This window comes from Phoenix dactylifera, chromosome 11 (assembly GCF_009389715.1).
Source record: "Phoenix dactylifera cultivar Barhee BC4 chromosome 11, palm_55x_up_171113_PBpolish2nd_filt_p, whole genome shotgun sequence".
Taxonomy (NCBI): Eukaryota; Viridiplantae; Streptophyta; class Magnoliopsida; order Arecales; family Arecaceae; genus Phoenix; species Phoenix dactylifera.
In genome coordinates this window covers 29,370,438-29,384,775 of record NC_052402.1, presented here as the reverse complement: position 1 = coordinate 29,384,775, position 14,338 = coordinate 29,370,438, and positions in this window count along the sequence as shown.

Genomic DNA, 14,338 nt, shown 5'->3' with positions numbered 1-14,338 from the left:
CGGGTTATTTGGGTTCTGGCGTGAGTGTATTTAATTATTGAGCTCTTTAATTGGAAACTCAAGCAACAGGATTGCTTATACGGATGCTTTGTATTGGTGAGGTAGATAATTGTTTGTTGGCTCATCAAGTGTTGAACTAGCTCTAGCTGGTGGCTATTTTGTAGTGAGTTTTTTTTTTACCCAAAAATTATAGTTTCATCCTCTTTTAGTTCGGGCAGCCTGTAAAACACTACCTTGTTTTTAAAATTTTTCAAAGTAGTTTTTTAATTTTACAGATTGTTTCAAAGTCATCCTTCTGTTTATCATTGTTAATAGATTGGTAGTAGTGGTCATCACAGCACAAAATAGTAGGATGAAAATGCCTTTGATATCAGTTATTTGTGGTGGAGTTTGGATGCTATGGATATCGCGGAGTCATGTGAGGTCATCATTTGTTTCTAAATAACCATGGGTTCTTTGTGTCCAAAGAAAACCCTAAGGCAAAGGTAGGAGGGAGAAGGAGAGGGGGGAGGAAGGGGATCATAAAAGCCTTTTTTGTTGATTTTTTCCGTTGTGAAAGAGGGGCCATGGAGGACATCAAGGGTCGGTACAAATCTTGAGCAATGTTTCTCTAGAAGCAATGTTGCCCATTTGGTCTTCCATATTTATTCTCCTATTTTTGCTTGCAATCTCCAGTCTCACCTTGATAATCTAGGTAAATTATGGTGGTTGTTACTTCGTTGCCATGATCCCTTTTCAAATGCTAGGAGGCTGAACGAAGACTCGTCACGATAGGTTTGAGGCTGATCGAGTCCAATTATTGGTTTGATAGATCATATAGTACTTGGCCGTTATAATATGGTTTTCCCTTTCTTCATATTGTTCGGATGTGCTATGGAACTCATTAGCAGAGAGAAAGGGTGACAAGCCTGATGATGAGGTAGATGTGCATGAGCCTGCCACCAACATCAAATCACTTAGAAAGATGACAATTGAAGGGAGGATAGAAAGCAGCATGGATCCAGATATCTTGATTTTCAAGAACTTTTGCCACCATCATACAATCATTTTGAAAGAGATGGATCTAGATAAGGATAGGGGTATAGCATTAGGCTACGATAGTAGAGACTCTAAGTTATAGTTACTCCTAAGGTAAAAACTACTAGTAGATTAAAATAAGATAAAACACATAGATTTGGATTGTCGAAGGGTCTTACAAAGTATAATTTTCACTAATTTATACAAATAGATAATAATTGCACACTCTGATGGTTGTCACCAAAATTGGCCTCCCTTTCCATTTGTTTGGATAACTGATGTCAATTATCCTCCACTTTATATATTTGTTGGCATAGTTGCTTTGTACTAACTATCATGCCGATAATCATATCTTTTCAACCTTGGACTTCTAAGACATCTTATATTGACTGTCTTCCTTTACTCTATCCTATAATATAGTTTTCCGCACTTTGGAAATGTCTTAGAGATCGATTCAATCACCTCAGCCTACTCTTGCTAGCTATTTCACTTCATGTGCTTTGTATTGTGATTGGTTTGTCAGGCTACTGATTAGCACCATAGCCGAATTCTACTTCTTCGGTCTATGCCTTATTGCTTGGTGAAATTTATCATGGCCGTACTCTTATCCAGTTCAGCAAGAGTCACATAACTCTCACATAAACCTCTCAGCTTCCAGCTGGATTGTTGACATGGGGTGTAAATGATGCCCCTTACTTCTCATTGATCGATAATCAAAAGGCTGACGAAATGTCTGATATCGTCCCCTAGTATTTGTAGAGTTGAAAGTCCACGATCTTGGTCTAGATCCCTTGATCGATTGCTGCCCTTTTCTCGAAATGCTACTTTTGCTCTTGGTAGTGTGCTCATATCTTTTCAATTCTGCTAAAGTCACCACTTTTGCCAAGGAATACTCTTGCGTATTAGGATAGCTTGCATATTACTCAAATGATCTTCAATACTGATGGAGATTCGACATTATTCTAGACTTTCATAGGGATTTCAATTTATCTTTTGAAAAGGCACATGTTTTCCTTATAAACAGACCCTGCATCTTTCTCCTTATCGCCCATCTTTCTTCATGATCCTGATAAATCATGCAGCCCTGATCTTTTTACTTATCATGATAGGTAGGACTGAATACTAGGTAGAGCAATCCGTTTGTTTTGATTTATCAATTATTCACTGGTTTGCTGAATTGGAGTACCATCACAAATTGGAGTATCATCACAAACAAGTGATATAGCCAAATTGGAATACCCTCATTAGAGGCTTGCTATTTGGTTTAGGGCTTTCAAATTGGCAAGTCAACATCTTTTTAACTGGCCTTTGGCCAACCCTGCGTCCTCAACTTCTTTGGGCTATTTTAGGTGGACCTTCTTCCATTTCTTCTTTTATCAACTAAGTTCACACTTAAGCCCTGAGCTTGCTGCACTCAATCTACCTCTGGTGTAACTGATGATGATATACGATGAGTAGACTACAAGATTGTCCTGAAGCTCTGGTGAGAATGGTGAAGGATCTACTAGCTTAGGTCAGAAGTGGAGTGAGCATCTTGAGGGTATTAGTTTAATCAACTTTATACTCATACTTGTGGAATTGTAGTAGCCGATAGTCATAAAATAGACCTTCTAACTTTTTATTTTCTTGCATGCCTCTCTCAATGTAAATTTCTCACTAATGGCTTAGGCATCGACATTCTTCATCATTTGGTCTTCCCCTTGATAATTCAAGCCGAAGATCTTCAACATTGGTGAGAAGAGCTAGATCGAGCTGTTCGTTCTATTGACTAATGTTTGCTAAGGAGTATGACTTTGGAGAAGCTTGTGAATTGGTGTCCAAAATTCTCCAAGAAGAGTGGAAGAAACTAAAAAGTTGTGAAAGTTCTATAGAATGGAATCTATCATAGTGGAGCATTATTATCTGTATTGGCCTCTTGGCCGAAACTCGTGCACTTTTTTCCTTCTAGATAATATAATATAATTTATTTATTCCACTTTCAGATTGAATTTATCACTTCTCCGATCTTTCAATGGCTTTTTTGTATAAAACTAACATCCAAGCTGTCCATAATTCAAATACTAGTATTTAATTATACAGACCACTAAGTACCAGGTTGAATTGACTCGTGCATTATCATTGCCCTTCGACATATATACTTGGGATACGCATCACATAGAAAAGCTCTGGAAATACCCTTTGAGTAAGTTGCCCCGATCCCTCATGATGCTTATGGTGGGTGCTATAAAGTTGTTATAATTTTTCCTTTCACTCTGGGCAAATAATCATGAACAACTATCGGCATGGATTTGTGGACTTCACTAGTGATCCTCTGCAGCTCATCTCGGTTGACAATTTCTGATATTGGCCAGGTATTGACCAAATCAGATAATCAGGTATGTTGAAAAAGCTCTCTATTTTCATTGATTGCATAGTGAACTATTATGACCTTTGACTTTTGTGAAGGGAGATATCTACTATATATATCATAATGCATAGTCCTTACAATATGTTAATTCATACCATGCATGTGATTATTCTCATAATGTATCAAGCATATATTTGGAAGGTATCATATGTACATTGGTAGCCATACATATATAAGAGTTGAATAATATAAAATGTATATTAAATTATTATGATAGGATTTTTAGTACAATGGAGCCTCTTATAAAGAGGAGTCTCATGGAGCCGAGAGAAAAAGAGAAATTGTAATGGTCTTCCACCAGTTGTAGCACTTGAAAAAGAGTTAAAAGGATAACTAATATAGAAAATAGAGAGAGAAAAGAAAAAATAAACTAAAAATTGAAAGGGGCTGGTGATTTAACAAAAACATAAGTGGAGCACTCTTGAGGGGTGAAGCCCTAACCCCCTCCACTAAGAGATTTGCATCATAACAATAGAAATAAAATGAGACATATAGTCAATTATATGCACCTTTCTGAAGATGTAAATCTTCAAGTAGAACAATCATTAGACCTACTATGGACATATTTGGCAACATCAGAAAAATCTGAATAAGATTTGAAAGAAAAATTTGCCATATCTAGGATTCAACTACAAACCAAAACATCGAGATGCCATCACTTCTAATTTGGATGTAATTTCACAGTGCAATAAAAGACAAAGTTATTATATGTATTGAGATCTATTTTTTTATATTTTTTAATTTAGCAATACCCTTTGAGTAAATCGGTCTATTAGTTTTCACTAAATAGTGTCAGGGTTTTCAACATATCTGATATTTGATTTTGGCCAAGCAAGAGAATGAGGCCAAAGAGTATTCGGTGGAGTTTCCGAAATTCTCAGACCAAGATAGAAAAGTTATACCCATGTAGAAGGGATCATACCGGACCAAGAGAATCTATACTTGAGGCAAGAAAGTCAGCCACCCCTTAATGAATGGGAGGCAGAGATGTGGCCCGACAGTACTAGTCACCTTAGTCATAACGGCTGGAGGGAAACTTGGTCCATGGAGAGTACCAAGTTTGTTCTTGGTTGGCATCCTAAGCCTAAATGCTAGAGAAAATTATTACTATGAGAGACTTAGCTTGATGTAAAAATTAGCAACTCATCTCGTGGGAGACCCACATACTGATCATGAATGCAATAGGTCTCTCTATCAATGGTTCCAAGTTCGATCTAGATGTGTGTTGCCCAGCTATACAGCCAAGAGGAGGGTGAATTGGGCTTTTCAAAAAATTTGTTAAAAATGTAGCATATGAGTGCAGCATGGACGACCTTGAGGTTAGCTAGAGACAGGTTGAGCAAGATGGTTGAGGCATTGGGTGCTGGACTCCTCCGTTGAGTGGCCTACAAGAAGTCTGCTTGTCAGAGAAATTCCAATGGGGGATGCTCTGATGCATAAGTCAGAGCAATGAGGCAATATGATAGAAGGAACAAATTTCAGCAAAGTGAGGGCTCTATAAGAAGGATAGGATATTGCGGTATACTATGTACCTAAGGTCTTCCAGGTTGCTCCCCTTATTTGGAAAAGTAAGTTTGTCATTATCTGGGCCAATGTGGTATGCAATGATGGCTAGACCATGTCTAGTGGTATGGTTGTGGCATGGGTGCTAGTCCACATGGGTAGCAGAGTGCGCTAGTAGGGCGCAGGATGTGATGTCGCCGCGACTATGGACTACTATGGCCGTCAATTGTTGGGACTATCAACCCTTGTCGACGCATGCTGATTGTTCCCCATGGCTGGTGACTCCTCAATCAGAGGCGAAGTCATTCACCAAACCAAAGCTATTTGCCTCGATTTACATCAGGGTGTCCAGTATTTTCCTTATTAGACCCCAAAAGAGGGGCTCTCATAAGCTGAAGCTATCATAGCTAGGGGCTCTCGCAGCATAAATGTCTTATGGTAGGAGGCTCTCAACCTCTTGTCTTTCATTCTACCCTCTTCCCTTTTGGCAGGTTAGCAAGTCCATGAGCTATCCAAGGCTGAGGTGAAGTTCAAGGCCGAGGTAAAGCCAAGGCCCAGGTAAAGCCCAAGGCCGAGGTGAAGCCCAAGGCCGAGGTGAAGCCCAAGGGTGAGGTGAAGTCCATGGCCAAGGTGAAACCCAAGTCTGAGGAGAAGTCCACAACCAAGGCTAAGCCCATGACGCAAATGAGGATGGGTGTTTGCTAAAACTTGGAAGATGGCGGCTGATCTCTCTCTCTTTTTTTCTTTCAATGGCGGCTAGGGTTTCTTGTGGAAGGAAAAAGAAAGATGGAGATGAAGAGGATGACCAATTAGATCAATTGAGTTCAATGGTTGACGACTGAAATTGGAGATTGTGCTTAATTGGGTTAGGGGTGGATGGAGTTGGGTTGGGACCCTAACTTGATTGGGTTTGGGCTTAATTTGTTTGGAACCCAAAGAGTGATTGGGTTGGGGCGTGGGATATGGATGCCATCAGATAGGGATGAGGACTTTCAATGGGATTAGGACTCTAGGTTGGTGGCGAGATAAGAATTGGTTATTGCCATGGGAAGGGGAGGAGTTGTTGATGTGAGAACAAGGATAGGGCTAGGAAGGCATGAGAATGAAAGGAGGAGTCCTTCTTACTACGACTCTTAATTAAGAAGAGAATATGGCATGAGAAATCGGTTGTGGCATGAGAAAAAGAAGGGATATTGCTGAAAACGTGGGGGAAGGAAAGATAAATATAGATTTGGATGAGGGAGTCTCAACCTCACACAAATCCAAGGGATAATGTGAAGAAGGAGGAGTGTCACCTTCACTAATTCCTACCAAGGTTTGGCATCTCACCAAGAAAAGAAAAGGAAAGCGTCTCACTTCCTTCATGAGAGAGGCTCTCAATGCAAATTCTATTCTTTGTATTTTATTCTTCAACCTCTCCTTTATATAGAGCAAGAGGTTAGGATAAGTTGGACTCTAACAATCTGAAATTGTGGGCACTCCTTCTTTAACAAGGACTCCTAGTTGACATGGACTCTTTTAATTTAAATAATTGACTAAATCAACTAACAAGATAGGACTCCCACTCGACTTGGACTCTTCATGGCGTATGGAATGAGAGTCCAAGTCGGCCAGGACTCTTTCCAAACGTCATGAGGACTAAATGACTAGACTCGACACACATAAGGACTCTTCAATGCTTGGACTCAATATGATTTAGGTGTTGGACACTAACTCAAGGGGACTTGACATGCCCCAAAGAAAAGGACTTAATGTAACATTGGACACACCCATTATTAGACCCAAACTCCTTAACTCAAGACTCCTAATTAACTTAGACTTTTTAATTGACACATGACTAAGAGTCCAAATTAGCTAGGATTCTTTCACACGACATATGGACTTATTACAAAGACTCCAAATAAATTAGGACTCTTCAATGCCACTAGGACTCAATGTAATTGGGCGTTGAAACACTAGAACCTAATGTAACTAGGTGCTGAAAATCTCGGACCGAATGTGTTCTAGTGCTGAAACTCTTGGAACCCAATGTGATTTGGTGCATATCCAAGGAGGGAACTCAAATCTCCACACACGCCCCATGCTTGGGCTCATGTTCCTGCATCAGCCCAAGTCTGAGGAGAAGTTCAAGACTGAGGTGAAGCCTAAGGCCAAGGTGAAGTTGCAGGTTGAGATGAAGATCGAGGCCGAGTAAAAATGCCAAAGTTAGAAGGCCGACCAGAGGACTTTGATTAGAACAAGACAATATTCCACACTAATATTTTCCTTCATATTTTCTATTTTCTATTGCTATTCTAAATCCCTCTTTGACTTAGGCATCAGAGGGCCTGACCGGAGGCGACCTGATGATCCTTTCTCTTCTTCCTTTGGGTACAAATTGGCATCTCTCTATAGATTGATGGGCACCCTTCGAGCCTCCACAACCAGAACGGATATTGATGGCAATAGATTGGTGCTAGAAGGAGGGCCCAACACCTAGTTACATCAACATCGATTGAAGGAAGGACCAACTAGCATGAGATCATGAGGATCCCATGGTGCGCTGCATGCCAACGTCGTGCTCCAGCCTTGTACGAATCTCCATAAAGCACCTCGACAGCACTCCGATCCTGCAGACTCAGAACTCGGACAACCTCCGCATCTACTCTTAGTGAGATCCATTATAGCCTGAAGATATCTCTAATAAAAATTCTTCTCGTCATGTTTTTGTCTTCATATTGGACAATTACGACAAACATATTCGACTTGGGACACCTCGATGATGCCTGGGCCCCAATAAAAGAGACACCTCGAAGATGCCTGGGGCCTCCCTAAATTGATCTTGCGTGGGATCCCTCCGAGACCATTCTCCGAAAATGAAAGGAGGCACTGGCCTCCTCAACATCGAGCCCACTTAGATTTTCTTTTGGAGCCAACCCCAAGGTCAACCAAGAAGCCCAAGATAAGCCAAAGGCCCCTAAGGGGAAGAGCTCGGTGTGACAAACCAAGCTCAAATCGAGAAGTGGTCGAACACAAGTAAAGGCCAAAATCAGGACTTTGGAAATTCTTTTGCTTTCATTATCTTTTAGTATATATATTGAGCCCGAACAAAAGGAACTACCCAAAAGGTCAATGCTTGGGGCGATGACCTGAACTTAAGCAAAAGTAAACAGGAAGCATGAGAATTGAAGTCAGGTACTTCAAAATTTTTTTTTATTTTTATTGTTTTTCTACATATATGTTGATTAATTGTGTTTGATCTCCTATTTGATTTTGATAAGCCCAAAATACTTGAGTATATTTCTTATTGTATTAATGAATTTAAGTAAGTGTTTCAGGAGAAAATACATAAAAACTTAAGAAAAATTTATTAGAAAAAGGTTCAAAGAACCTTAAATTAAAAAGAACCTTAGTTGCAATTAGACAGTCCATGAGACGTCTCCTACTGTGGACGAGATGTCTCTGCCACTTAGAAAATAGACTAGCACATCCTCGAGTCGACTCATGACTAAGGCGAGTCGACTTTCATAGTAAAAACAGAAGACTGTCTCAAACGTGCCAGAACATGCGATGTCTCCAACTGAGCGCGAGCCGTCTCTAAGAACAGCACCTTTCAATGAAGCAGAATGCGAGTCGACTCCAGACTAGCATGAGCAATCTCTCTCAGTAAAGACAAAAGACCGTTTTTAATGAAGTAGAACGAGAGTCGACTCCAGACTAGCAAACGTGAGTCGACTCCAGACTAGCGCGAGCTGTCTCTCTCAATAAAGACAGAAGACTGTTTTCAATGAAGTAGAACGTGAGACATCTTCCACTGTGCGCGAGTCGTCTCTCTCAGAAAAGATAGAAAGTCGTTTTTATAGAGGCAGAATGCGAGCCGACCCTAGAGTTTCACGAGCCGTCTCCGGCAAAAATGACAGAGGGCAATTTTTGAAGAGCCCAATCGCGAGCCGACTCCCAACAGCTGTGAGACATCTCTTACCTCAGGTAAGCGATCTTTCAAATTGCCCGAGTCGACTCCAAATTTGCTGGAACTCAAACGGCTAGTTTGTCAGAAATTCAGAAATGGCAGAACAGCTAGATTTCAGTGTCTAACGGCTATTTCTCTAGAAGAAGGCTATATGAAGGTGTGTTTTATAGTTTTTCAGCAACAACTCAAAGTATTCAAAGGATCCTAAAAGAGTATTCAATACATACACATCATTAAAAGCATTCAAGGGTTATTCAAAGAAAAGAGAGAGAAGAAAAGCAAGTAGTTGAATTCAAAGCTTTCTCTCCAATCAAAGCTACCTCAGTGATCTCGGTAAAACAACGAGTTGGGTTGTGAACTCACAAAACAACCGGGCTATAATCTGAGGATTATAGTGAATTTTCGAGTGAAGCTTGGGGAGTGGACGTAGGAGTAAGAGTTAGCTCCGAACCACTATAAAACCTTATGTGTTTGTGTTATGATTTAATTGTCTTCCTTTCCTTACTGCATTTTCATTATTACTTCAGCTTAAAATCAGGAAAGCTTTCACTAAGTATAAATTGAATAGCATAATTTTTAAAGACCCAATTCATCCCTCCTCTCTTGGGTTGTCTTCTGGGCAACAATATACATTTGACCTCGATAGAAACTGAGCAAAAAGTGCTACAACAAAAGGTCAAAGTTTGGGGGTGACGACCTGAACTGAAACAAAAGGCAGTCAATAAGGACAAAAACTGAAGCAAGGTACTTAGAAAATTCTTTGTTTTCATTATGTTGTGAACCTTTACACTGACCTCCATAGAGGATGGGCAAAACAAATAGTACATTGAGCTTAGTTTACCCAAGCGAGAAGAAAAAGGACTTCATCCTTTGCTGCCATCTCCATCGCCGCCTTCGTCACCAATGCATTCAAGGCTTCCTGACTAAAGCTCCATCCTCGATTGAGATGACAACATGGCTTCTGCCACCCAAATTGAAATGTAGTTCGGCCTTGAAAGTGGGGGGCAAATGTTGCCCAGAGGTGCAGCCCAAGAGGGGGGGTGAATTGGGTCTCTTAAAAAAATTATTAATGTTGAAACGTATGGAGAGTATGAGTTACTAATATCTTATAGATTCAGCAACGAAAATGAGATTGCACAAATATGACAGTAAATAAAAGTTAGGAATGCAGTAAGAAATATGCAGAGGAAAGAAAGCGAAGAACCGCAATCACAAACACCAAGGTTTATGGTGGTTCGGTGCACTCCCAGCACCTACGTCCACTCCTCAAGCCTAGCTTGAGATTTTCACTATAACCCAGCAGATTACAACCTGATTGTTTTTCGGGCTCACAATCAAAAATCCAGTTAGTTTTTTCAGGCAACCAACCGAAAATATTTTGTTTTCCAGGATCACAAACAACCCAGTTGGTTTTCAGACAAACCAACCAAAACTTTACACCGTTTGTTTTTTCGAGCTCACAAACAACCCAGTTGGTTTTCAGATGAACCAACCAAAACTATCACCCTTGCTGAATACACCTGATTTAGCAACTTCCAATCAAGGCTTGGAAAAGCTTTTACAAGTTTCAAATCAATGAAACTGTTACAACAGCAATTAATCCAACTAAAAGAATGCTGTAACTTGAAAACTTAAAGCTTCAGAGCATATAAAAAATAAATCAATGAAAGCAAAAAGCTGAAGCTGATGAAGTAGTTTGCTGTGGAAGGATGTTCCAATGTCTGAACAGCAGTTCTTCACGATGCAGTGAGAAACTTTGACTGATCTCCTCACAAGAGAAAGTTTCTTATTACAGTGCTGGTGAGGAAGATGAACTGTTAAGCTTTTCTTCTCTTTTTCTCAGTGGAAACTTTTTGTTTTCAATGGAATCTTTTCCCTTTACTTGTTGTTTCCATTCTGAGGTTCCCTCGTATTTATAGACAAATTCTTCGGCGGAATTTGAATTCCTTTCTTCCCGTTCTGATGAGAATCTTTTTTTGTTACAGAAGAAGACAACAATCGTTCACAGCTTTCCGTTGTGGTCCCAGCAGTACAAGGGTCGACTCATGTATCTCAGGGGTCCTCATGTTCTTTCTGGATCGACACTTCAAATCGTGGAGAGAGCTTTTGCTGTGTCAACTTCAAAGGGTCGACTCTTAATTCTTAAGGATCGGCTCATCTTCATCAGGAGTCACCTCTTTAAACACAAGGGTCGGCTCACGCTTTAGTTTTTCGGCCGGCGCTGAGACTGAGCAGGGGTCGACTCTTCAAACGCAAGGGTCGACTCTTCAATTTCGGAGGTTGACTCATTTTGAACAAGGGTCGACTCTTCAAGCTTTTCTCAGGCGATAAAAAACTTTCTATTTATTACACAAGGGTCGACTCATGTTTTGCAGGGGTCGACTCTTTAACTGTGTTCCTTGAATAAAACTTATCAGAATCAACTTAAACTTGTCCTTTTTGCTTAGAAGTTGACTCAAGTCTTTCAAACAGAAAACTTTAGACTTCTTCTCTAATCTCCATGGACTAGATTAAGATCAATTCCTTTTAAAACATGTCCAATGAGATATTTGCGAAGAACTTAAGATTTTGCAGTGCTTCAATTCTTCTGATTTTTCTTGACTTATAAAACTTCATAATTAAGCCAATGTCATTAATACACAACATGATCTCAAGTGTTTTGTAATCATCAAAATTCATCCTTTAGGGTTGACAATCTTCCCCTTTTTGATGATGACAAAACCATTGAGTTAAAAAGAATTTTATAATAGCTTTCACAGCAATTATCAAAATTTTATAATGAAGTTTCGAGCAAATATGACATTCAGAAATATATGCATAATTTCATCAAATTAAGAAAAAAAAATCTCCCCCTAACAGTTATAACCATTTGAATTATGCAGAGTTCTTGTTCTTCAAATTTCTTAAGTTTTGTTTACCATCATAATTTAAATCTCCCCCTATATATTATACTTAATGTAGAGATTGCTCAGATTAGAATTCTTTTTCATATAATTCTTCCGATTTGTATTCTAAATTATTTTCACATTTCTTATCTCTATATATTTCTCCCCCTTTTTGTCATCAACAAAAGGAAGAAAATTAAACATAATTTCTGATACTAACATTAAGGATTAAGAGTTGATTCAATATGTATCAGAGCCGCATACAAACCAATAAAGACATTCACTGCATTTCAAGAAAGGTAAGCATTCATTACATTTGATAGATAAAGTATACTTGATAAATCGAAAAGATTACAATTAAGATCAATTTGTATCAGACAGCATACAAGTGTGCGAAAAAAAAAGTCATGAAACTCAGCTTAGTACAAGGTTATGTTTTGAAAACATGGGTTTCAGTCTAAGCTAAGGGTAGTTTCAGTCTAGGGTCAGTCTAGGTTCAATGTTTTGAAGATGAAGGTCCAGGCTGATCTTCCTTTGGCTCTTCCATCAGCTTGTCAATTTTACTGTTTAGTACAGTGATGGAGCTAGTGAGCTGACTGTGTTCTTCTTTCAGTTCTTGTACAGTGCCTTGAACAGAATTTTCTTGTGCTTGCAGCTGTTTTTCAATCTCAGTAATTCTTCTTTGCTGGTTAGCCGCTAATTAACTCAATCCTTGCAGTTCAGATTTTATTTCTTTAACCAAGTCAATGAGGTCAACAACCGAATTCCAGCATACTCCAGAATTGAACATTGCTTTTATAATATGGTCTCCAATAAATTTCAACTGCCATTTCTCAAGTCTGAGTGGAGGATCTGATGGCCTTTGTATTGGAGGAGGCTGACTGACTGGTGGTTCTGTTGGAGGTGCTTGTGTAGGGATTCTTTTGCTTTTTAGTGGTGTAGTAGTGTCTTGACCACTTTCATCTTGAGATCCTTTCCCTTTATGAGTCCATTTTCCCTCAGATTTGACAAATCCCATCCTCTTCAGTGATTTGTCATTGTAAACATCAGAAGATGATAATTCTTTCTTGGTTTTTCCTTCTAGATTTACATTGAAGTTACAGAGGACTTGAGTTAAGACCATACCATAAGGAAGTGAAGCTCCTTTTCTTTGACCTTGAGCTTCCATGTATCTAAGCATCAAGCAGGGTAGGTTCAGTGGGAGTCCTTGGATGATATGGTGCATTACTAGTATATCCCTTTCTGAAACATGATCAAATTTTCCTGTCTTTGGGAAAAACATCTTGTTGATCATGTGATGCAGCAGACGCATCTCTGCATTCAGTTGATTGGCACTGATCTCAGTCCAATCTCCTATGACTTCTCTATTTAAAATGGTACTAATCCCTTCATTCATATTTTCTATATGATCTCTATTTTCTCCATCATTTGGAATCCGAAGGGTATCTCTAAGAATCTCTTCAGTAAACTAAATAGGTACATCTTTTATCTTGGACGAGATCTGTCCTTCTCCATATCTGGCATTGTTGTAGAATTCTCGTACGAGGTCTGGGTAGGTTGGCACATTCAGAGAGCATAGGTATTCCCAACCCATATCCTTAAGATTCTGCCCTAAGAAAAAATTTTCTTTCTCCAGAAATTCAAAATCCACTCTCCTTCCTGTCGATACATTTCTTATGGAGAGAGATCCTTATCTGGATACTGAGGATGGAGGTGATAGAGAAGTCGTAATGGGTTAAGGCGGTGGTGTTACTTCCTTCTATGGATTCTCTGCCCTAGCCTTCGTTCTCCTCTCTGTATGTGGAGTGGTATTCTTTCTTTTTGGTCCAGATGTTACTTGCTTGATTCTCACCATTGGAAGATCAATCAGAACCTCGAAAGAATTTTTTAGGATTTTTGGGTGTTTCTGGTTCGAAGAAGAGTTTGAAGACCAAAAAGGCACTCTAAGGGTTATGAAACATTTCAGGTTCAACGTTTCCGAGAGAGAGAGAAAGCCTTTTAGAATCTGTTTCAAATAGTTTCCTCTTTAGTCGACTCATCTAACTCATGAGTCATCTCCGATGAACTAAGAGTCGACTCTTTTAACTTAAGAGTCGTCCCTTATGAGTTAGGGGTCGACTCTTTTAACTTAAGAGTCGTCCCTTACTTCATGAGTCGACTCCTCATTTACATGAGTCGTCTCCTCAGACTATTCAAGAGACAAAATCTTTTGAATAACATATAAAACTTAATTGCAAACCAAGGATCAAATTAATTAAAATTCAACCAATGATAGTCAATCAAAATACACAATTTATCAGTCATAATCAGTCATCAAAATGGATCACAAATGCATAATTCACCTCTAAATTTACAAAATACTTCTTCATTAAGAGATTTAGTGAAAATGTCTGCAATTTGTTTATCAGTATTTATAAATTCCATTTTTATATCCCCATTTTGAGCATGATCTCTTATGAAATGATGGATGATTTCTATATGTTTAGATATTGAGTGTTGTATGGGATTTTTAGTCAAATTTATGGCACTAGTGTTGTCACACCTTATAAAAATTTTATTTTGTTTTATGCCATAATC